This window comes from Lycium barbarum, chromosome 2, assembly GCF_019175385.1.
Source record: "Lycium barbarum isolate Lr01 chromosome 2, ASM1917538v2, whole genome shotgun sequence".
Taxonomy (NCBI): Eukaryota; Viridiplantae; Streptophyta; class Magnoliopsida; order Solanales; family Solanaceae; genus Lycium; species Lycium barbarum.
Genome location: NC_083338.1, coordinates 5,690,681 through 5,715,944, shown reverse-complemented (window position 1 = coordinate 5,715,944; position 25,264 = coordinate 5,690,681). Strand labels below are relative to the sequence as shown.

The following is a 25,264-nucleotide window of genomic DNA, read 5'->3' as shown; positions in this document are numbered from 1 at the left end:
TCCTGCCATGGCATCACCACCTACCACCAATGCCGTTTAGAATGGCAAGCCCTTCCCAAGCACCTTAGCTTGATCTCAACCTCTATGTAGGGGTGGCAAAATTAGCCCATAAAAACATGACCTGCCCGACCCGCACAAGTTTGGACTGATCATTGACCCATTCGTTTCAGCCCAACCCATTTCAGCCATAAAAAATTGCCAAATTGACCCATTAGAAATCTTGTCAAAATATTTTCAAAAGAACATTTTTTTAGTTTGATTTTGTTATGTTATATACAACCATGATAAAGAAAAAAATAGTTTTATGAGGTACTAAAAAATTGCAAAAGGACAAACACAGAAATTAAAACTTAATAAGAATTGGGCGGGTTGGGTTACGACCCGATTTGTAGCCCATTTTAGCCCAATCTATTTTAACCCAAGTAACTTTTGGGCGGGTCATTTATTAACTCAGCCCATTTTGATCCGCCAAAATTCAGCCCAAACCACCCATTTGACACCCCTACCTGTATGCAAAGTTCTCTAATAGGTGTGAGAACTATAGCTAATGGTTTCTGCTGGTTTTGGAAATGCTCTTCATTAACTTTTGCACATTGAGAAATTATAGGTAGAAAAAAGCCGGCTTTACCAGAATCCGTCTCCGCCAAAACAGGCAGGCTTTTCCCTGCTAATGCAGCACGGATTGCTTGCATTTGGACAGGAGTTGGCGTTTCATAACCAACAATTTCGACATTCCCAAGAGGCTTCTGAGGTAGCTTGCAGAAGCAAATAACAAGAGGGGAGGTGGTATAGTGTCTCCCTTCACAAGAATATCAAGTTTCCTTCTCAGAAGTTCAGTCCGGTCAGTTGTTAGTGGTTTCACTTCAGACTTCTTATTATCCCTAACATGATAGCACTCGTCAGTTGTTGGTAACTTCACAGGACATGGGCGAGCAGTCAATTGCCGTGATTTTGCAAGCCATGACAATAATATACCTTTGCGTTCCAAGCTGCAAATATCATCATCAGTCTCATCACTAATGTACTCACCATAGCGGCCACATATAATGTTACACCCCATAATAATCCGTGCTACTTAAATTAAAACAAGAAAGAATGAGTTAAGAAGGTTCAAGGAAAGTTAATCGAGTTAGTAAGAATATCGTTATATATATGGTTGTCTTAAGTATCTCAAGGTGACATGGTAACCTAAAGGATTTGAAATTTGCGTTATGAGTATGTATATGAGGTAATGTGAGTGACCTTTTAAAGTATTTGAGATTATTAGTAATGATATAAAAGACGGACAAAAGATAGGAATATACTTTTGCGATTCGAGTTTCGTCGATGCTTTGTGAGTTCTAGTTATGTTTAAGGTTATTGTGATTCTACGGACCCTTCGAGATGCGTATATGGATTTTTATGGATGTATATGAGTGTGTATATGTATGTATAAGAGGTTACATGAGGTTGGAAGAGGATTAGAAGTTAAACGAAATGAATCGAAACAACCTTAGAAAAATCTCGGATCCGATTTTAGCCTATATTGTAGGAGCCATATCTCCTAGTATATAATGAGTTTTAAGGTGTTTAAAAAGCCTAAAATGAAGTTCATCGAGTCTAGTTTTCAATGCAACAAACCTCTCGTCAAAATAATATCGGGGTAAGGAGATATGGACGATGCAAGTTGGGCTGAGTATTAAGACTTAAATGTTCACAAATTTTGCACTAGTGGCCGTGTGGGGTCCACTAGCACATAACAAATCTGATTTTTATCCCATGCTTGAGTTGGGGGACGTGTAAGACCCCCCCTTGGGCAGCAAAATGTTCAACTTTGTTGACCAAAAGTTGCATGCCAACTCATTTTCCCAATGCCACAAATTGAACAAGAGAGAGAAGCTCTCATCTTCACCAACTAGTGAGAGAGAGAGCCACGGTTTCCATGGCAGATCCACCACCAAAAACGGCCAGCTCTTCCATTTCCTTCTCACCAATAAGTCCCTAAAGTGTTCTACATCATTTCAACATTTGCAAAGTTAAGAAACTTAGAGTTAGAAAGAGAGGCTCTCGGCTAGAGCTAGCCGAGAATGGTGAGGTGATGTTGATCCCAAAAATCAGTTTTCTTCCTCAAATCAACTCCTCATTTGGTGTACAAGAATATGTAGTAGTTGTTGAAACGAAACAAAGAAGTGTAGCACCTCAATAGTATTGAAGATTCGGCCAAAGTGAAGAACAAGATTGTAAGGTAAGAATGCTTATTGTTCTTGTGTTTCATGACGATTTGAATGTATAGTTCATGCATGTTGTTGTTGGATTGTTGTTGTAGTTGAAGTAGAGAGTTAGCCATGAGTATTGGTGAATTCATGGTTGATTTCATTTTGCTTGTATTGTTGATGAATTGAATATGTATCAACATACGTAAATGAACAAAGATTGTAGAAGTTGGTTTATGATGTTGTATGTTGGTATTGGACTGTTTTGTGAGGGAGTTAGTGAACTGTTTTTACTTGATATTTTGATTGTTATTATCATGAATTTCATGATGAAAATGAAGGTGTTTAATGGTTGGAGTTGAAACTAAAGTCGTTTGTGAGTTGTTGTAAGGATTATAGAAATGACGATGTAGTTTAGTTGTGTATGAATTGATGTTGTATTTGTCGTGTGATAGCTGGTCATAACCTACTGAAAATATATGAAAAGAAGGCATGAAATAATGTGTAAGAATCATATGTGGTTTGCTTAGTATGTTCGTAAACGTTTGCAAGAATTCCGAACATCGTTTAGGGACTGTTTTGGACATGTTGTGGTAATGGACTGTTTTCTTAAAAATTTAAATGAGCCATGTGTTGTAGGCTTTAATGGAATCATGTTTAATCTCCTTGTACATGTATTGGAAATGGATTGAATGTGTTGTGGTTTGGATGAATGGATGAAAATCATGAAGTTGTTATAGTTGTGTTGAAGCCGTGTAAAGGGGTTGTTTTAGGGGAAATTATGGACTGTTTTGTGCCAAGTTTTGATTGTTGTTGTTATGGACATTGTGGTATATTGTATGTATGTTGAATATGTGAATTGAGGTGTTAAAGAAACAAATCAAATTGAAGTACGCAAGCAGTCCAAAACAGTGGACTGTTTTAAGGTTAGAAGCAAATTAGTGAATGTCGAATATAGATTGTTGCTATGAACGTGTAGTGAAAGTGAAGCTTAATGATTCAAGTTGAAATTGAAATGGTTTGTGGGCTATTATAAGAATAAATATGATGCTGAAACAGTTCCGATAATCGCATAAGTAATGTTGTAAACGTGCTGTTGTCGTTGTAATTGAAGTTGGAAAATTGCGAAATAGAAATTGTAGTGTTGTGTGTGCTGTTTGGCCGTGAGTATGGGACAGTTTTGAATGATGTATGGACTGTCCAAAGTCCCTTAAATCATGTTTAAACAAGTTTGGATTGATACATGAAAGAATGACTAGCAATGTTAGCTTGTAGCACTAGTTGGTTTGAATGCGAACGAAACGTCGTTTAAATGTTAGAAAGGGATTGTGAGCGTCAAAATACGTATTAAATTCCTTTGTAGACTAATTGTAGCTCTTGATATCTTGATATAGGATAAGTGTTTTTGGGAAGCAAGTACAAGTTATAATACGACTAAACGCAAAAGGTATGTAAAGCAACCTTCCTTCTTTTGGCATGCCTTAGTTTTACATAGGCTAGATTAAAGCCTTAGGGGAATTCCAGATTCGAAATCCGAGCATGATATGATCCTTATATAATTCTTGGCACTCTTATGCATGATTTGATAAGAATATGAACCATTATGTCTTTGAAATAATCGTTTTCCAAATGTTGCACAAAAAGTTTGTTTAGAGAATTCCATATTTTTGAATGCCATATCTTTAGCACAAAGGCTCGGATTGTTCCAATATTTTTTTTCTCACGACCCAACCCCGTAGGCCGTGACTAGTACCCGATCTGGGCACCCAGACACATCTATCAAATGCTATCTCAAATTTTATCAAACGCATTCAAGTACATAGCAGAAGCCGTCAAGGCTATATTTCAAATTTAGATAATTTCCAGAAAAATTTCGGCAGAGTTTTCTTTGTTTTACAGACTATCCAAAATAACCCTACGCACATAAAATACCAACAAAGGCCACACCGGCCAACAAAGCAACATGTAAACATATGCGGACCGGCCGCCGCAGCGAATGGGATCGCCCCAAACACAACATATACACACGCATTCGTACAGAAAGACCCTAACCCACAAACATGTCCACAGACCTCTAAACAGACCGACAGAATAACATGACGGGACAGGGCCCCGCCGTACCCATGAACGAATATATACAAATACACTAACAAATATATACCAAAAGTATAAGCTCCGGAATGAGAGGAGCACTCCGAATAGCAGAAGGGGTGTCCTAAACAGGTGGATCACCAAACTGTGCGTCTGTACCTGCGGGCATGAAACGACCTGCGGGCATGAAATGCAGCCCCCGGAGAAAGGGGTCAGTACGAAATATGTACTGAGTATGCAAAGCAGAAGGTACAGAAATAAATCTGAACAATAATCGAATCAGATATATAGAAAATAATACATATCAAAAAAAAATATCAAAATGTTTATTTCAAAAGTATAAATTATGCATAGGGCACAGGAAAATGTGGTCGCCCGCCTGTCGATGGCGCCACAACACAGCATAACACCAGAAAGTTTCAAATCTCCGAATCCCCGTCACACATCACAACACAGCATAACGCCAAACACATCATAACGCCAAACATAAGTGGAACCCGGCCCTCGAGCGAGGAGCACGGTGAACCATAAACACAGCATAACACCGGAATGTATCACAAAGCGCACGACAGCAGAACCGGCCCGGGAACCGGCGAAAGATATAACAGAACGCACGAGTAGAGTCATGAGTAACCATATGCATAAAATCATTATCATAGACTGAAATATAAGTAAATGACCATACTTGAAATTCGAAATGATAATCATACCAAATTCTTTCAAAAGTCGTCCGAATCGCATAAAGGAAAGTCGCGAGACCCACGAACGGGTATTGACCCGAGTCGGGCCCGCCTATGGAAATCATACTCATTATACATCATGCAAAGTCCTATAAAAATATTGGAACAATCCGAGCCTTTATGCGAAAGATATGGCATTCAAAAGTTATGGAATTCTCTAAACAAACTTTTTGTGCAACATTTGGAAAACGATTATTTCGAAAACATAATGGTTCATATTCTTATCAAATCATGCATAAGAGTGCCAAGAATTATATAAGGATCATATCATGCTCGGATTTCGAATTTGGAATTCCCTTAAGGCTCTAATCTAGCCTATGTAAAACTAAGGCATGCCAAAAGAAGAAAGGTTGCTTTACATACCTCGTACGCACTCCAAGATGGCCAATCTAAAGTAAATATCCAATCTACGCCTCGGGCTCCCCAAGGTCTACAAATACGCCAACGAATACCAAACATTAGCTAAGGGCACTTAAGCCATTCTTTCTAACTAATCATTAAATTCTACCGAAAATTCGGCAGCACTTCCCCTGTAAATAGGCCATCCCGAGAATTTAACTCGCTCAAAATCAACGACAACAACCACAATAACCAACCTAGCAACATCGATAACCACTTCGAAAGACAAAATAACATTAATAGCTCTCTTCTACACCATACGACAACTTTCCAAATATTCAATTTAACGGCTTACCTTCAAGCCAACATCAACGCTTATACATTCAAATACTAACCCAAACCCATACTAACAACATTCAAGAACATTCTAAACAATTCACATAATATTTCCAACAATCCACAATTTTTCCATCTATGGCCGAAAACAGTCCCCAACCGAGAACAGCCCCTTTTTAACACATTCCTCATTTTCAAATCATGATTTGTGTGGACAATTCACAATATAACGATATCATTTTCATGGATATACAAATTACGTCAAACACACAATAAGCCTCAAATCAGTCCGCAACAATTCACCATATCATTTTAGGACATTAAACTCTCAATTCCAACGTAGAAGTCATCACAACAACCATTAAAACGCTAAGCGACATTAGTGTGTTCTTTGGCATATAGCATGACCCATATTCATCTTTCACTACACATACACATATATTGATGATTCTTAGCCATCCTACACACTATAACAATTTAACAAGCTAAAGGAATTTATTCAACAACCCAATCACAATACCCATTTACACGGCTTGCACACCCATCACACAACCCACTTCCAACATACTATATCTCATGATTTTCATCCATATTAACATACACAACTCTTGCAATTTCTTCCACATCCACCAATTCATACAAAGAATAATCATCTTCTAAAACATGTAGGAAAATATTAAACCTTACCTTAATATATTTGGCTTAAAAAAAATATACCTTGGCCGTGAATAGTGGCGCCATGAACAGTGCGCCGCCGTGAATAGTGCCGCCGTGAACAGTGAACAGTTCTGCCGTGAACAGTTCCGTCGTGAACAGTGGCCGAACTTCTCTCTCTCTAGCTTCTCTCACTAACTCTACTTTGATGGATGAATTTTGTGAATAAATGGTGGAATATAAGTCATCTTATGCTTTATATAAGTAGCCCTTAACATTGACACATGTCCCACTAATTTACTTGGCTAACTTTAATTAATCAATAAATGCCAGTTACTAACTTAATCATAGTTAAATAAATCCCTAATCTTCATTAATACTTTCATACCAATTAAAATTATAAGCAATTTGTGCATTAATAAAAATCAGGGATTAAAAGTCCTTGTCTCATGTCCATAAATAATCTTGTCCTTGGACTTATGCCGATTGGCTTTCGAATAATCCGTCGTATAAAAATATGGGGTATAACATTTTTATAGGAGTTTTCATGATGTATAATGAGTATGATTTCCATAGGCGGGCCCGACTCGGGTCAATACCCGTTCGTGGGTCCCGCGACTTTCCTTTATGTAATTCGGACGACTTTTGAAAGAATTTGGTATGATTATCATTTCGAATTTCAAGTATGTTCATTTACTTATATTTTGAGTCTATGATAATGATTTTATGCATATGACTACTCATGACTCTACTCGTGCGTTCTGTTATATCCTTCGCCGGTTCCCGGGCCGGTTCTGTTGTCGTGCGCACTTTGATATACTCCGGAGTTATGTTGTGTTTATGGTACACCGAGCTACTCGAAAAGAGGGTCGGGTTCCACTTATATTTGGTGTTATGCTGTGTATGGCGTTATGCTGTGTTATGATGTGTGACGGGGATACGGAGATTTGAAACCTTCTGGTGTTATGCTGTGTTATGGCGCCATTGACGGGCGGGCGACCATATTTCCTGTGCCCTATGCATGACTTATATTTTGAAAGTAAATATTTTGATATTTTGAACTTGTACTTATTTTTTTTGTACTTCTGTTTCGTTTATGCCTCAGATTTATCTTCTGTATATTCTGCTTTGCATACTCAGTACATATTTCGTACTGACCCCCTTTCTTCGGGGGCTGCGTTTCATGCCCGCAGGTACAGATGCACAGTTCGGTAATCCACCAGTTTAGGATACCCTCTTCTGCAGTTTGGAGTGCTCCTCTTATTCCGGAGCCTACATGTTGGTATATATTCATTCGTTGCATATGTATATATTTGTTCAGGGGCACAGCGGGGCCCTGCCCCGCCATATGATTCGGTTGGTCTGTTTAGAGGTCTGCAGACGTAGTTGTGGGTGTGTGCCTACTTCTGTTCAGATGTGTTCGTATGATCCTATTCGCTATGGCAGCCTTGTCGGTGTGCATTTTGTATATGTTTTGGGGCCGTTGTGCCATTTGATAGCCTTGTCGGCTTTTGATATATACGTATGCATATGGTTGTGTCTGAAATGCGTTTGAATTAGTTTGATATAATTTGAGACGGCCTATAGTATTTATGGCCGCATATATGGACAGGTACGTTTGGGTGCCCAACTCGGGCACCAGTCACGGCCTACGGGGCTGGGTCGTGACATATAATACATCAAGGATCGCCCGGTAGCGCCTCTCTTTGGTCCCAACATCTCTCCTTCACTTCATCCGCTGAGATAGATACCAAAGAAGCAATCGCATAAGCACTTAACATGCTTTGGTGACAGTTCTGACAAGAATAAAAGGGCAAACAGGCATGAAACCTAAATTGACTTTGATGGTTAACTTTTACACCATGTTTTGTGAGTGATATTAGACCTCATTTCAAGATTTAGAAAGTAATATTTGCACTAAAAGTAACCAGAGTATTAAATTTGGTTAATTAAAGCTAAACTCTGGTACTAGTACCTAAAGGAACAAGATAGTAAAGCAGAAAACTTCTCTAATTCTATTGCTGAAAACTGCAGTAAATATACACGATTAGCCTAACAATTTCCTAAGCTAACTCCATCACAAATTGAGGAGATAATACTAATCCTAATTAACAAACAGCTATAGACTGAGTCAAACAGTAAAAAGTAGAAGTAAACTAATCGTAAAATCCAACAGTAACTAATTCTAGCTAATGACTAATCCAGTAGTAAACTAATGCACTGATACCCCCCCTCCCTTCAAGGTAGGCATTGTGTAACAACGCCTAGCTTGAACATGTGACTGTTGAAGGCTGATTTGGGAAGGGCCTTGATAAGAGTATATGTGAGTAGGTCCGCGACGTGTATGTGAACAACTTGAACTTGCTTGTGCTGAACTTGTTTGTGAACAAAATGGAAATCCACAGCAATGTGTTTCATGCGGCTGTGGAAAACAGGATTTGCACATAAATACGTCGCACCAACATTGTCACAGTAGATAGTTGGAACGCTTTGAAGTTTAAGTCACAGCTCTGCCAAAAGATTTGTTACCCAGTTTGTTTCCGCAACGGAACTGGTAACTGCCCGATATTCAGCTTCAGTAGAAGAACGAGCAATCGTTCTTTGCTTTTTGGAGGACCAACTCATAGGATTTTGGCCAAGAAACAAAAGATAACCAGTAGTGGAGGCGTGATTAGTGCCATCTCCTGCCCAATCCGCATCAAAATACATATGTAAAGAGAGGTCAATATGGCGCATCAAACGTAAACCAAAATGAGCAGTCCCCTGAAGATAACTTAGTACCCGTTTGACTGCTTTCCAGTGCGTCTCAGTGGGAGTTTGCATAAATTGTGACAGTTTGTTTACCGAGAAACAAATGTCTGGACGAGTGAAGGACAAATATTGGAGCTTCCCGATTACCCTCCTGTATCTGGTTGAATCAGTTAATAATCCACTATCATTGACCTTGAGTACTTCAGTAGCACTCATTGGAGTTTTAGCAGGTTTGCAATCAGCCATATTCTCCTCACGCAATATATCACTGATATAGTTAATCTGTGACAGAATAATACCATCTGCATGTCTAATGACTTCAACACCTAGAAAGTATGTGAGATTTCCAAGATCTTTTACAGAAAACCGAGCAGCAAGGGAAGAAATAACCTTATTAACAACTGAAGTGTCGCTACCAGTAACAATTATGTAATCCACATATACCAGTAGGTACACAGTGGCACTATACTGATAACGGATAAAGAGCGAACTTTCAGACTCAGATTTTTTGAATCCCAACAGGAGAAAATGATTCTTGAGTTCAGTATACCACGCCCTGGGAGCTTTCTTAAGACCATAGATCGCTTTATGAAGACGACAAATATGGGTTGGACAATTCTTATCTTCAAATCCCTAAGGTTGTTCCATATAGACCTCTTCGTCAAGACTTCCTTGAAGAAATGCGTTATTGACGTCAAGTTGATGTAGAGGCCAATCAAATTTGATTGCAATGGAAATTACCACACGAACAGTAGTCGGTTTGACTACTGGGCTGAACGTGTCATGAAAATCAACACCCGGACGTTGGGTGAACCCCTTTGCGACCAATCTTGCTTTATAACGATCGATCGAACCATCAGCTTTTCACTTGATTCTGTACAACCATTTACAAGCAACTACATTTTTAGACGAATCACGCGGTACCAATTCCAATGTGTGGTTTTTACGCGGCGCATCAAACTCAACTTTCATTGCTTTCTGCCACTCTATGTGTCTGTTAGCTTGTCTGAAGGTGGTTGGAGTGGATGTAGGAGTGAGGTGGGCCATGTAATAAAAAATTTGTTTTGGTTTATGCATATTGTGTTGTGAGCGGGTGACGACTCGATTTTGAGGCAAAGGGGAAGGTTGTGGGTTGGGCAAGGTTGGAGCTGATGTTTTCTCTTCAACCGTTTGAATGGAGCGACGAGAGTAAACAAATTGAATAGGAAGTTTTAGTGGTTGTGGATTGGATGTTGATGGTAGTTGAGATGAGGAAGAGGGCACTGGAAGTAATGAATGTGCAGGGCGGGGTTCAGTTGAGTTTCGTTGTGGGAAATCAGTTGGGGATGGTAGAGGGGGAAAAGATCGGGAATCATGAAGTTCAGGAAGAGAAGAAATTGGAGGAGAAGAAGTAGGAACAGAAAGAGAAATACCTGGAATCGTAGAGTTTGTTGGAGAGCAGCCTGAGGAGACAGTATCATGTGTGTGCCTGATGGTATCTGTGTTGGGTAAAATTATAGGGGGCGGTAATCTGTACAAGGTGGAGGAGAAAAAATAGGAGATTTTTCATGGTTAGGTTCAACCCGGTTTTCCCAAGCAAGTGTTTTAAAATTGGAGAAAAGCTTGGAAAACATATCCTGGAAAGGCAAAACACTTTCAAAAAATCTTGCATCACGTGATAAGTATAATTTTGAAGATTTCGGATCAAAACATTGATGAAAATGATAGTTTGACGAAAAACCCAAATAAACATAGGGCGTCGATCTTGGCTCTAATTTAGTTTTTGAGTATGGTTTGAGCCATGGATAACACAAGCAATCAAAAAATTTTAATTGGGGATAATCCGGATTTTTACCAAATAACATTTGAAAAGGTGATTTATTTTGTAAAAGTGAGGTAGGCAAGCGATTTATAAGATAAACCGCATGTTGACAAGCAAAAGACCAAAGATTCGGTGGAAGCGAAGCTTCATGAAGTAAAGCTCTTGCCATTTCAATAATATGTCTATGACGTCTCTCGGCAAGAGAGACTCTTTGGGGGGTGTATGGAGGAGATAAAAGATGTTCAATACCTTGAGAACTTAGGTATGGATCAAGACTTAAATATTCGCCACCACCATCTGTATAGATAGAAAGAACTTTCGCATTAAAACGGCGTTCCACTAATGCTTGAAATTTTTTGAAAAGGTCTGTAACCTCACTTTTATTTTTTAATGTATAAAGCCAAGTATATTTGGTGTATTGATCAACAAAAATGCAGTAGTATAATTTTTTGTCAATCGATAGAACCGGAGAAGAACCCCACAAATCACTAAATATTGTTTGAAATGGTTTGGTACTTGATAAAGTAAGATGCTGAAAAGGATGGCGATGAGCCTTATTTGATGAATAAGAATTACAAACTAAGAATTTTTCTCACGAACAAGGTAGCGAGAACTTATTCAAAACAAAATTTAAAACTCTTGCGTGTGGATGACCCAATCGACGATGCCAGGTGAAAATGGATGTGTTGGTGGAGGCCAAATTTGCTTTAGGAGAAAATATGGAAGGTGAGATTGGCCACTCATAAAGACCATCTCTACTCCGACCGTGCACCAACGAAGTCCGCGTTTCCAGGTCCTTCACAAAAAAATGAAAAGGAAAGAATTCAATAGATTAAAGGAACAAGATAGTAAGGCAGAAAACTTCTCTAATTCTATTGCTTAAAACTGCAGTAAATATACACGATTAGCCTAACAATTTCCTAAGCTAACTCCACCACAAATTGAGGAGATAATACTAATCCTAATTAACAACCAGTTATAGACTTAGTCAAACAGTAAAAAGTAGCAGTAAACTAATAGTAAAATCCAGCAGTAACTAATTCTAACTAATGACTAATACAGTAGTAAATTAATGCACTGATAGTACCAAGATATTGACTATTAAATTTGGGAGAGAAATTACTAGAATCGAACAGGGAGATACATTTATTCAACTGGAAACATATGAAAATGAAGTATTATCACAGAAGAAAAGTAAGCATTAGTTAAAACTACTACCAACATATAACCAAAACAGAACGGGGGGAAGAAGCTGTATAGTATTTATAATTATTTGAGAGAAAAAACTAAAAATCTTAATGACCCATTGTTAACACCAAAATTTAAATAAGGTCCTGGAGTAGAAGAGCCTGATCAGCCAAAAAAAAAGTGGGCATCAGGCTTAGGTAGCTGACTAACAGGCCATCACAAAGTTTGTCCATACACCACAAAACTCAAGAAGAAAACCCAGGGGTAACATCGAATCCAATCCATGAAGCCCACCTTAGATAAACTTGGAATTACTATGATTGAAGGAGAGTTACTATGTAAAGTAGGCTGTTAACTTTCAAGATCGGTCAGCAACTGCTTCTCAATAGATATGGGAATGAGAAAACTTTGATTAACCATGAATCAAAATAATAAGTCGACAAAAAAGGGACACGTGTTGAGGGCTATTTTTGCTGAACCAAGGACAAGCCTAGCAGAAGACTGGTTTAGTTCAGATGAAGGCTAGTTCAAGCAAACCAAGGACTAGCTGAGCAGAAGACTCGGTTAGCAAGACTGAAGGTCAGTCCAGGAAAATCGAGGATCAATTAGCCGAATCAGATCGTCATGATGAGGGGTGAAGCTTAAATAATAAAAATGACCAGATAAGCATGGATATAACCAAAACTAGCACAGGATAAGTCCAGATAGCTATAGTTCACAAGCAAATTACTATAGAAAATTTATCACATCTTACCAAAGTCCAGAAGAACCTTTTCAACCAAACGATCATCATATAAGAACAACTTTCTATAAATTAAGGGACAATGAACGGACTAAGTAACAGTAATAAAATGCAATAAAGCAAATTGAAAGCAAACTGCCAACCTACAATCCAACAATTGAATAACCCGTCCTCCTCTCTTTCAAAGAAGGGGCGCTTCCGGTTCTGTCGGTGCTTGGAGTCTTCCAGAAGGTCGCCTAACTTGTACAACTGTAAAAGCCGGAGTTGTGAAGCAAAATCCATGGACCGACCCCATCATCTCCACCCCGGTCGGGTTTTCTCAAAATCCTTGATAAACTTATTTATGGAATTTCGTCCCTATTTTGTGTTGGTCTTTAATTTTTGTCCCTCAAATCAAATACTAACTTTTATGAGACAATTTGCACGATTGTCCTTATTCGGGGGTGGTCTTTAATTTATGCCTCTCAAATTGCTGATTTTTAAGTTTTGCCCCTCGCCTAATATCCCGAGACTGGACGTAACACGGCACCCAGTGCCTGACTGCATGTGACCGAGCAAATCAACTAGCTAGATGAATCAACACGTGATATCATAACATACTGAATGTGGAAAATAAACTAACACATGCTGATATACTGAAAGTCTGAATGATATAAATCAAAACGCGAAAACATTAATATAAGTCTGAACCATAAATTGTAGCCAACATGGCTTACATGAAAAGCCTGCGACTCTGTCTAACTGTAACTCAAGTCTATGAAGCCTCTAATGAAATACTGAAAGCACTGACTGTTGCCGGGACAAGGCTCCCGGCATACCTGATTGTCTGTAAATACTGAAAGACTGTGAAATTGTCACACCCCTACCAGGAGTATGACGAGCTCTGACCCATAGGCCGGGAACCACCTGACTTATCCGTTACTTTGAACATTATAAACCATAACTCAAAGAACACCTGCACGCAAAAAAGGCCCAAAATAAGAATATCCGCTCATTCAGCACAGTACATATACGGACCGACAAGGTCCCCACAACATAACGTATATCATAAAGTCGGCAAGGCAAACAGTAAAGTATCAAGAGCTCAAAATGAGGCCGACAAGGCCACGAATATATTATATAACAATATGAACCAGTGGAGCTATAAAACATCTAACTGTACACACACGTCTACGAGCCTCTACGTAGAACACAAATGATCATAAGGACAATATCAAATAGACTGCAACTCCGAAGTAGGTGGAGTGCTCCTGAGAATTCGCTGATAGAACACCTACGGGTCTGATCCATCTCCCTGCCTACCTGCGGGCATGAGCGCATCATCCACAAGAAGGAACGTCAGTACGAATAATGTACTAAGTATGTAAGGCATGAATAACAAAATGATATAGATATGAAAGATAACATGGAATATGAGAGATAATCTGTACATCTAGATGCCTCATAAGGCAGTGTCATGCATGCTTAGCCTTTTTTTTTTTAAATCTTATACATATATATAGTACCATGCCCGGCCATTAAGGCTCGGTGTTATATATATAGTATCATGCCCGATCATTAAGGCTCGGTGTCATATATATAGTATCATGCCCGGCCATTAAGGCTCGGCGTTATCATCATTAGCCCGCGTTCGGGGCAATATCATAACATGCCCACTGCAGTGGTGTGCACATCTACGTGTCATGCCCGGCCGACTATAGCGCGACGCGGTGTGAGAAAATACATACATATATATATATAAAGCATGCATGAGAGCCCAATCGAAAGCCATAACTATATCGGAGTGACATAAGGTCGATAGTCTCCGATTTTATTATGGATCAATCATCATCGTTTATCCCACCTTGAAGGAACAAGGGTCATAATGTGAGATTACCAACAATGAAGGAAATTAAGAAATTGTAAAGTAAGCTCAATCATCTCATAATAATATAAAGCTCATGTACTTGGAAATCTCTATGAATAAAATCATCTCATAATAACATGAAATCCGTATGCCTTGGAGCTTTGATAAATAAATCTCTCATAATCATCGTCATGGTTATCAAAAAAATTATTCATCTTTAGCATCATAAAAACTTTAAGAGTCATGAATCTCTACATTCTTGGAAATAAGGATTTTTATGGAATTCATGCATGGATTGGTAGGAAAAGAATCATGCATTTAAAAGCTCAACAACATCATAAGGATTATGAGATTCGTGGGCTTCTAGAATTTGTGGAACCAAGGATATTATGGGTATGACACAAAGGTTTATAACAAAAGGATCATGCCTTTAGAAAGAAAGGGACTAGCCTTAACATACCTGGAAGATAATTTCTCGACTTCCAACTTACTTCCTGTCTTGTAATTCACTTAAGATCATTCGTAGCCTCGTATTCTACATATACAACCTTTCATACTATTGTTAGGCTCATCGTCATACGCTCGTCTAAAACCCTTAATTTAAATCCATTTAGAATCTGCTGAAATTCGGGCAGCATCCCCCCTATTTATATGCCTAGCCCGAAATCATAATATCAACAACCAATCAACAACAACAATATCAACATCATCAAGACCATTATCCATACCAATATATTTCCTAAAACATCCCACACGATGTTTTTCAAATTTCTCAACTAACCAACTTGTGATACTACTATTTAATAACTTTATTTCCGTAAAAAAACCGAAATTAATACCAATAAGGAGAGATTCATACCTCGTCCTTGTTAGAATAATAATATCTCCAATATACACCTTGAATCCAAGCCGAAATCCACCACAAAACGATACTATAACCGTAACTATGCGTTACCCGAGCCTTTTAGCCAAAAATTACTTCAAACCCTTACTTTTTATGACATATTTGCCCCTATATGTGTGCTGGGCTTTAGGATCTGTTTTTGGAGTTGAAAAATGGGGTCTTGACCCTTTTATAGGTGGGTAAAGTAGGTGGCACTGTAGCAGTACTGTAGCAGTTACTATAGCAGTATTGTAGCACGCGTTTCTGCTTTGTCAGCCGAACTTGTAACGTCCATAATTCTCTACTCTGATGTCCTGTCGATGAGAGGTTTATTGCGTTGGAAACTAGACTCGACGAACTTCATTTTAGGATTTTAAAACACCTTAAAATTCCTCATATACCTGGAGATATACCCTGCCAAAGATGACCCAAAATTTTATCCTTAATTCTGCCAACTTTTTTCAAATTTTCGACAAACCTATTTTCTTGGATTTGCTTGATCCCGGAACATTCCAAAACTCCCCCTACATACTATTTATCATTTATTATACTTGATAATGGGCATGTTCTTATGTTTCAAGGTTGTCCTTTCCGGTTACGACTTACGAGATCGCAATTCATCCTTTACCCATTGTTACGTACTTCCCATGGCTTGTACCTTTCAAAACTTCATGGGACGTCTCCGATACTCCATTACAACGGTGACGTACATGGCATGCTCGTGATTTAAAAGTGCAGGGTGTAACAAAAATAATGATAATGCCCCAAAATACGGGGGCTCACCAATCAGCTGATACTGGAAATCCTAGGGAGCAGATTCGTCGTCCTGTAAATCATTACCTGCATCACGAGATGCAGGCCCTGGGCAAAAGGAACGACAGTACATTTGAATTGCACTGATATGTAAACAAACTGAAAGAAAGAACTGTAAGTACTGAAACTGAAACTGAGCTAATAACTGATAACTGAAGTGAACAAAGAAGTAAAGATATGAATACTTCCTGTTCTGAATGGAGAATCACCTGTTTAACTGAAAAGATAATTTGTGGCCTAAGGCCCAATATATGTGCACAAATTGGTGGCCTCGGGCCCAAGTATACATATACATAACTGTGGCCTCAGGCCCAAAACACAAGTGTTCAATATTAAACAATATATATAAAAGAACTGAGAATAATGCTTAAAAGTACAATACTGACATACTGAGCAATGACTCACTGAGACATGTATTCATGAACTGATCATGAAAATTGAAGCTTTAACTATTTATAAACATGCTGAGTATTCTAGACTGGGACTTATAGGTATCAAACACAAGTCTATATTGATCACGTACTGAGCTCACAAGTTCGGCATGAAAGTCATGAACGAATTACAAAACTAGAGAATAGAAGTTCTGCAACTATTCAAGGAACGAAGCTTAACAATATTTATGAGGCAATTTATAACATCGTAAAAGAAACGTAATGTAGGGAGAATCATTAATGTTCCCAAACATAGAGAGTTAGCCTCACATACCTTAATTCTGTCCTTTGAGTGTAATACAACATTTGTCAACCCTTTCAACCTTAATCTATAACAATACAAGTCAAAGGGATTCAATATTAGTAATAATACTCATGTTTTGGCCATCTTAGCATTTTATCAAACACTTAGTGGGCGTAAAGCTCCACAACCTTAATTAATGGTGTTTTTTTCACCTAATTCCCATTCTCTTGCTTCTAGATGATTCTACAATCTCAATTAGATAGAATGAACACCATTCTTCACCACTCATATGATTATAACAATCATAAGTCAACAATCCAAAACCCTACAATTGTTCCTATAGTTCTCTTTATCAAACCCATAAACTTATCTCCCAAGAATTCATCAATTCACAACTACAAATGATTAGAAGGGGAAATGATTACCTTTTTGATGTTCAATTTCCTTGAATTAGAATCTAGGGTTTCCATGTCCAACGACAACGTCTCAATCAAGGTTCTATGGGTTAGAAGGATTTAATCACGTTAGAAGGGTGTTAGAGACTTACTTTCAACCTAGAATCATCATAGAACTTACTTTGGAGGGTTCTTGAAGCTTGGGACTTGTTCTCTCTGCCCTTAGAATGATTTTTCGCCATTGTGGTTTTAGAGAAATAACCCCAAGATTAAATATGAGTTAAGACATGAAAATTCGACTTTTGACCGGAACTCGACCTTTTCATTGATGGGCTCGCAACACATGGCCATCGCGGGACCCCCTACAGGTCAAAGTTCAGAGAGAATGATTTCCCGCGTTGGGCCCGCGACACATGGCCATCGTTAGTGGCTCATGTTGGCTTCTGTGTAGTTTTTTGTAACGTGCATAACTTCTTGCACAAAGATCCGTTTGGCCTCCATAATATATCTTGGAAAGGTATTTCAAAAGATCTACAACTTTCATGTTTTTAAGTTTTCTCAAATTCCCAACGGATTTTCACGAAACCAGACTGGAAGACAGACCTATTGAAAACTTGGTCGATTCAATCGAATCGACTGCACCTTACTATCCGTCTTGATTCCAAAACAACTATTTCCACCCATACTCATCCCTATTGGACTTCACATGTATAAATGTCACATTAATACTCATTTAACACATCCACACCTAATCCGAATTTCCGAATTTAAGGGACTACTTTGAAATTACCTCCAAATATAGAGGACCCTTTCTGTCATTTTCTACCTAATAATCAAGTTGTACACACACGCACCTTTGATAAACAATGTCGTGTATGTACAGGTCGGATCCCGATTTGAAGTTTATAAGTTTCTAAAACAACATTAAGTTAATGTACAATAATAATTGGGTTCACACGCAAACATTTATATGACATGGACTTTCTTAATTAGCTCTATTAGTTATCTTTGAAAAAAAAAAGCTCAAAAGAGTCAAGTAGGAAGGGATATTTGACCTCACAAACTCACCATTTTTTTTCTATATATACACTAATTTGTTCAGAGGAAAAAGGAACTTATCTACTAAATCACCAAGTTGTTTATACTTTACATAAAATAATGAATACACGACATGTGTCATTCACATATACTTCTCTTATTTTATCAATGATTAATTAATATATAAATTTACCTCAATGTATCACTTAAAGGTTCGAAATCTATGGAAGGATGGCTAAGGTAAAAGAAAAAATACAAGGAAGGTCTATTAGTGATAAAAGTGGTGATCTCGTCTTACTTCCTGAGAGAAAGGAAGCTTCTCGATATCTTTCCAAACATACGAGCAATCAAAACACTAACCAAACGCAGTCAAACACTGCATTTTGGCATCTAGTTTTGAAAATTAGGAGCAGAATAAAACCAACTTGAAAGCATTTGCAAATGAGAAAGTTCTAATATTATGTTGGGTTTACTAATAGGATTTCGCCCTACAAATTTTGATTCTACAACTGCAGCGTATGAACTTGAGTAAGGTGCCTGACAAGTTGAATATACAGTTATAATCACACAAATATTTGACTACACTTGGAAATTTTAACATAGCAAATTGGCCTTAATATTCTCACAAATGTTGATGATCACTTCTTGTTGGACCCGTCTACGTGTACATAGACGAAGAGAATTTTGTTGTAGCCCTGTCAAATTGTGTTCTTGTCATCAGTATATCTGCATTATACAAATGGAAACAATAGGATTGACTTAGCATAACGATTGATGGCAAAGTTAAGCTTAAATAGTTAGAAAGCCAACGTTTTAATTTGTCTGCAATAGATCGACATCTCAGTATTTCTATGGCTAACTTTCTTTCCATTTAAACCGGAATTCCATACATTCCATCCAGGATTGCTCCATCATCCATTATGAAACCGTACTTGTTACTACGGATTTCCTGTATTAGAAGACAAGCAATTCAGCTTAACCATAAAACAGAAATCTTTCAGCAGTTTTTCCAACTCCATTGAATGCCTGTTTATTCTTGTTTTCTTGACTCTTTCTTGCTTTACCATAATCATTTTAATCCTAGTGCGACTCGAGAGATATATGATGAGGAAAGAATACAACAGAAAGTTTAGCGGTGCACTCTGTTTCAGCATGATAGTTTTGTAACATATTGGGAAAGAAGCCATGGTTAACAAAGATCCACTTCAATTGTCTCTAAAATTAGAGGTTTTTCATTTTCTACATTTTTAAATTGTTTACTTTCCTAAAGAAAATGTAGATGTCCTCCTCCATATAAAATACACACTTGTTTATATAGACTTCTCCAATGAAGTATCTGGAACAGATCTATGGAGTAGTTTGTGTATGGAAATACATTAGCTTTTTATCTGAACAAAGACCATCTGAAGTCTCTCTGTAATTCCCATCTAAGGTTAAATAAGATTAGATTAGTCTCGCTAAATTCTCTCTTGCATGGCTCATCAATTAGGCATACACACATCGATAGGGAATCCAAAGAAGAGCCAGAAAAAGGAAAGCGACACCTTAACGTAATAGATCCATTTCTTGTTCCTGATGCATTGCTATTTCTTAATCCTTCCGGCCAGCGATAATGAGTATAGCCTCTCGGGTTTAGCAATTAGTGTTATGACAAAACATAGATCATGATAACATAACTAAGACCTCATTATCAAGAATGCCTAAGATTTCTTCTGTCTATAACTATAGAGTTGTATGCTAGAAATAAAAATTCTTTTTGTTTAAAGCCATGTATATTACTATACTAATACGTTTAATATTAGTAAATTGGTAGAGCATAAACTGGTTGAAACAGAAATTGAATGATAAATTGGTAGAATAAATTAAGAAAAAACAAGATTAGAAACTAAACATCCATTCTACCTTCAAACTAGTAAAGACGTTAAGGGGATAATGTTCTCGACAAAACTGCTAACATATGTAAACATGATACGGGGACTCTTCTTGTTGTTGTTATGCTCAACAAAAAATCTTAACCTTGAGGAGGAAAGCAGAGAAGCAGCAGGGGCATTAATTACACTTGTTGCTAAAACATGCGTGTCCTTTGTCTTGTCACTAATCCTTTCTGCTCCAAGCAACGATACCGCAACCTCCATCGTCTTCTTCCTCTCAACAACATTAAAAACCTTGTTAGCTTCATCGTATACCAAAAGAACGGGACCATCAATATGATAGCAATGCATAGCCAATTTTCCCCAAAATGTAGTTAATTGCGTGATCATACACGGAGTCTCGAACCAAGTTTGTGGTGGGCGTGGAATATACCCAAATATCTCCTCGACAACGTTGATGTAGACCACAAAAGCTATAGAGATATCAGTCCAATAAAGAACCCCATTGAGGAAAACACATGCACTAGAAGAAAAAACCGGTGTATAATTATGCAACCCGATTTTTCTCCAGGAGGTGTTGGTTACTCCTAGCGTTAGAATTTTGGCCACCTTTTCTCCAGGAGGAAAAAAATAAAGCAATTTGTATTTTTCCGTCACCTGATCAAACCCAAGAAACAGATGGGGGTGGGCATATCGCTTAATATTTACTCTCCTACTCACCGAGGGTGGCAAAGCTTTTATCTCCCTGGTGGTGACATTGTATAAATAAACCTGAGTATCTTTATAGTTATACAAGCAAACAAGCCCGTTGCAATGATTTGAACAAATACTCATCTCCTGGTCGTAGACAAAATAATCAAGTTGTAAAGAAAATCCTTTCGATTCACTTGTTGTTTCCTCATAGTACTCTTCTTTAGGCTGATACATTGCGAGTTGGAACAAAAATCGGCTGCCTGAGGGGCGGTCACGAGAACAAGCATAGTGCGACCGGACAAAGTTGGGATGTGTTATTAGAGTGTTCCAAACTTTACAAACACACTTGAATCGCATGAGAGACTTAACAGGAAGGAACATTAGGATCTCCGTTACTATGTCATCACAACAAACTTGATGCGTCTCCATTACTTCTTTGGCGACGAAACCAAATTAAACTAATTAGACAGGTCTAACTATGTAGTGACTCATAAATAAATACTAGTATATATAGTGTTGCAAATAATAATTCAAAAATGTAGCAAACCAAAATTGGTCAGAACTTGGTATTTTAATTCATCTCTAATTAGGATTTATAATCAAATTAGTATATAAATATGTTTTATGTTTTGAGTTAAAGTAGATTTCTTACTATTATAAATAGGGATGCTGATAGTTATTTCATAATAAAAAGAAAACAATAGAGATTGTGAATATTGTAGAAAGTATTTATAGATTCATAAAATTTATCAATAAAATATTTTACTTCATAAAGTTAATAATATAGCACGGACGGCCACGTTGTCTTGGCCCAATTCTAAAGAATTCAGAGTTGACTATAATTAGGTTAATCACTAAAAAAATCCATCATATTTTGAGTAAAATTCTACCTTACCATCTTAACCTATTAGGTATCGTTTAGTGTGAGGTATTAGAGAAAATAGTCACAATATAATATGTGGAGTATTACTTTGTATCATGTTTGGTTGGCAATTTCATTATGGTATAAACAATACATGTATAACTTATATATACTGAACTCAATATATATGGTATAACTTTCTCTATTTTAGCTCTACAGGGATTAAGTACTAAAAATACCAAAATAGACTTCAATTCTTGACCTATAGCTTTTTGAGCTATTTTTCTGTTGCACGGTTGTTCAATTACTCTTAATTTTAATATGAATAATGTACTTGAAGAAATATTTTTATGGAAAATGAGTTGAAAGAAATCTTTGGATGCGTCCCTGAGAAAATCGGGATAACGTATTGGGATTAGTTATTCCTGAAGAAAATAATAAAAATGATAAAATACCCCTGAGGTCCCTCAAACCCTATTTCTACTAAATAATGTGGAGAGTATTTTTGTAACCAAACAATTTCTTTTTAGAAATTATGCAATGCATATAATTTTTTAATACAACAATCCAAACAATCAATAAAAAATAATGTCATGATAACTAAATCCATCATAACTAAACTCAGCATAACTAATTTCAGTATAACTAATCCCAACATAAGCTGACTAAGGTCATGACCTTAGATAGAAAGATTTAGAAGTCAAGAATTATGGTAGATAGTTGGTAAGTGGTTAAGTTTCGTAGTATTGTTTGTGAGACGTAGGGGCTAGCCTCTTCATCTCCTCTTCTCGTTTTCTTAGTACTATTATCTAGGTATCATGTAGATCTCTACTCTTATGTGTGTACTACTATGTGTTGTTTTATTTATTTTATATCTTGATATTTTGTTATCTTATTTTTCTTGCAATTCTGCATCGACCACGTTTCTTTTGAGCCGATAGTCTATCAGAAATAGTCTCTCTGCCCCCAGAAAGGTAGAGGTAAGGTCTACATATATCCTATCCTCGCCAAACCCCACTTGTGAAATTACACTGGATATGTTGTTATTGTTGAGGTTTCGACTCTTGCTAGCAAGTCTTTACTTATTTCTTTTCATAATCATAGTAATAACAATAATAAAACAACTATCTAAAAGGTCCACGAATTTTAAGTAATACCCATGTGGAATAGTTGAAATGTCAAAATTTTGATTGTGAATTTGGACAAGAAATTTTAAGTTTTTTTGTAATAAAAATTTATATATTTAGAGATTGCGTAAAAAAAAATATAAATGACAACAATTAACAACTTAAAATATTTACAAGACATATAAAAGAATTGGTCAACGAAAAATTTGGTTGACACTAAAAATCCAAAAGGTACCATTAAATTGGCAGAGGCAGTAATAGAAATAGGATTATCTATCTATCTATATAACTATAAAAGCATGAATATAAATGTTGGGTAACCAAAATATCCTTTAAATATTGAACGCCTTTTATACCCTTAAAGATAAATAATGTCTTGGTAAAATAATTTTATATTGGATAAAATTGTAATATTAAAACTTTTTCTAATGTGAATTCGTGCATTTCTAATTTTAATCAACTTACAACATGTTTTAGAATTAGTGTCCTACTAATGGTGAAGTTTTAAAGCAGCCCTACCAATTCAACGTGTACTAAGGCTTTTGATAATTTTGTTTCCTTGAAAATGAATTAAATTTGGTTTATTGTATTTCATCTAATATCATATTATCCAATATTTTCATTCCTTTGAAGAAGAGACCCACTGGCCACGTGTACGGATACTTAAGCTTATGATCTTTTTAAATCTTTGAAAATACATAATAAATTTCGTAATTAAAAAGTTGTAGTAATCATCAATTTTGAGAATTGGAAATCAATTGTTTTAAACAATAAATTTGGATGAACTCTTTTTCAGGATTTGGAATCTACTACTCTGAGTTTTTCACTTAGAGTAGTAGATTCATAAACGTGGCATTAATTCCAGTGTGGCAATTCATAAACGTGGCATTAATTCCTTAGGATAATTTTAACAATATTGTTGAGTTATACTTAACTTTAACAATATTGTTGAGTTATATTTGAAAGAGGGATAACTTTTTATTATTTTCTGTTTTAATCGCCGTAGGAATTTCAATCAATATTTTGTATCTATGATTCCGTGTTGGATAAACTGTGTTATTCTTTCATATAAGAAATGCTAAATAATACTCCCACTATTAAGTAAGTTTGTAAAATAACTAAATAAGCAAAAATTGTTCTGCTAAATAATCAGTGATTTGACTATTATTTGATTCAAGGTATTTCTTTTCAAGTTGCTTGTCAGCAGAGAAAAGAAAAGATTACTTTGTAGTATAAGATCCCATAATTAGAAAACGGAAAAGGCTCATAAATACCCCTAATCTATTGAAAAAGGCTCATAAATACCTCCTTCCACCTTTTGGTCTAAAAATATCCTTCCATCCACCTTTTAGGTCTAAAAATACCCTTAAGGTTTGTTTTTGGCTCAAATATACCCCTCAAACTAACAAGTTAAAATTAACTCTTTAAAAAAGCCAAATGGCATTTTGTAATTGGTCAATAATAAAGTTCCGTAATTTAAAAAAAATATGGATTTTTTTTTAAATTACGGAATTTTATTATTGACCAATTACGAAATTTTATTATTGACCAATTACGGAATTTTTAAAAAAATCTGATTTTTTTTAATCTGATTTTTTTTTTAAAATTACGGAATTTTATTATTGACCAATTACAAAATGTCATTTGGCTTTTTAAAAGAGTTAATTTTAACTTGTTAGTTTGAGGGATATATTTGAGCCAAAAACAAACCTTAAGGGTATTTTTAGACCAAAAGGTGGAAGGAGGGTATTTATGAATCTTTTTCAATAAGTTAGGGGTATTTATGAGACTTTTCCGATTAGAAAATTAGAGAAGTCAACTTTTAAGGTTCTAATATGCCAAATATATTAGATATTAGGTGATCACACCACATGTAAGTATTATTAGATATTAGGTGATCACACCACATGTAAGTAAACGATAAAGAATATTCGGACAAAACACTATTGAGAGACTAGTTTCCAAAAAAGAGCGAACTCGTTAAAATTTATGGCCCCTAGTGACTAAATAGATTTTTCGGTTCAGTGGTATTTGTTGTTGTTTCTAATCGATGAGGTATTGAAACTGGCTAGCAAGAGTCTTAATTAGTATTTTTAGTTTCTCATGTATTTATAGCTCTGGTAGATGAGATCATTGAGGATACTACACTAGATCCTGCTGCATTCTTATCTATGATTGGACAAGGACTAGAAATGAATGAAGAAGGCTCTATACTACGCCATGTTTC

The 25,264-nt window shown here is 36.6% G+C and overlaps 1 long non-coding RNA gene across 1 annotated transcript; it reads left to right on the top strand.

The window, feature by feature from the left end:
* Positions 1-1,690: 1,690 nt before the first annotated feature.
* LOC132629250 (uncharacterized) lies at positions 1,691-7,675 on the top strand. The gene is made up of 3 exons (XR_009578155.1): positions 1,691-2,224; positions 3,587-3,639; positions 7,546-7,675. It is a non-coding gene; the product is annotated as an uncharacterized LOC132629250 (long non-coding RNA).
* Positions 7,676-25,264: the final 17,589 nt, after the last annotated feature.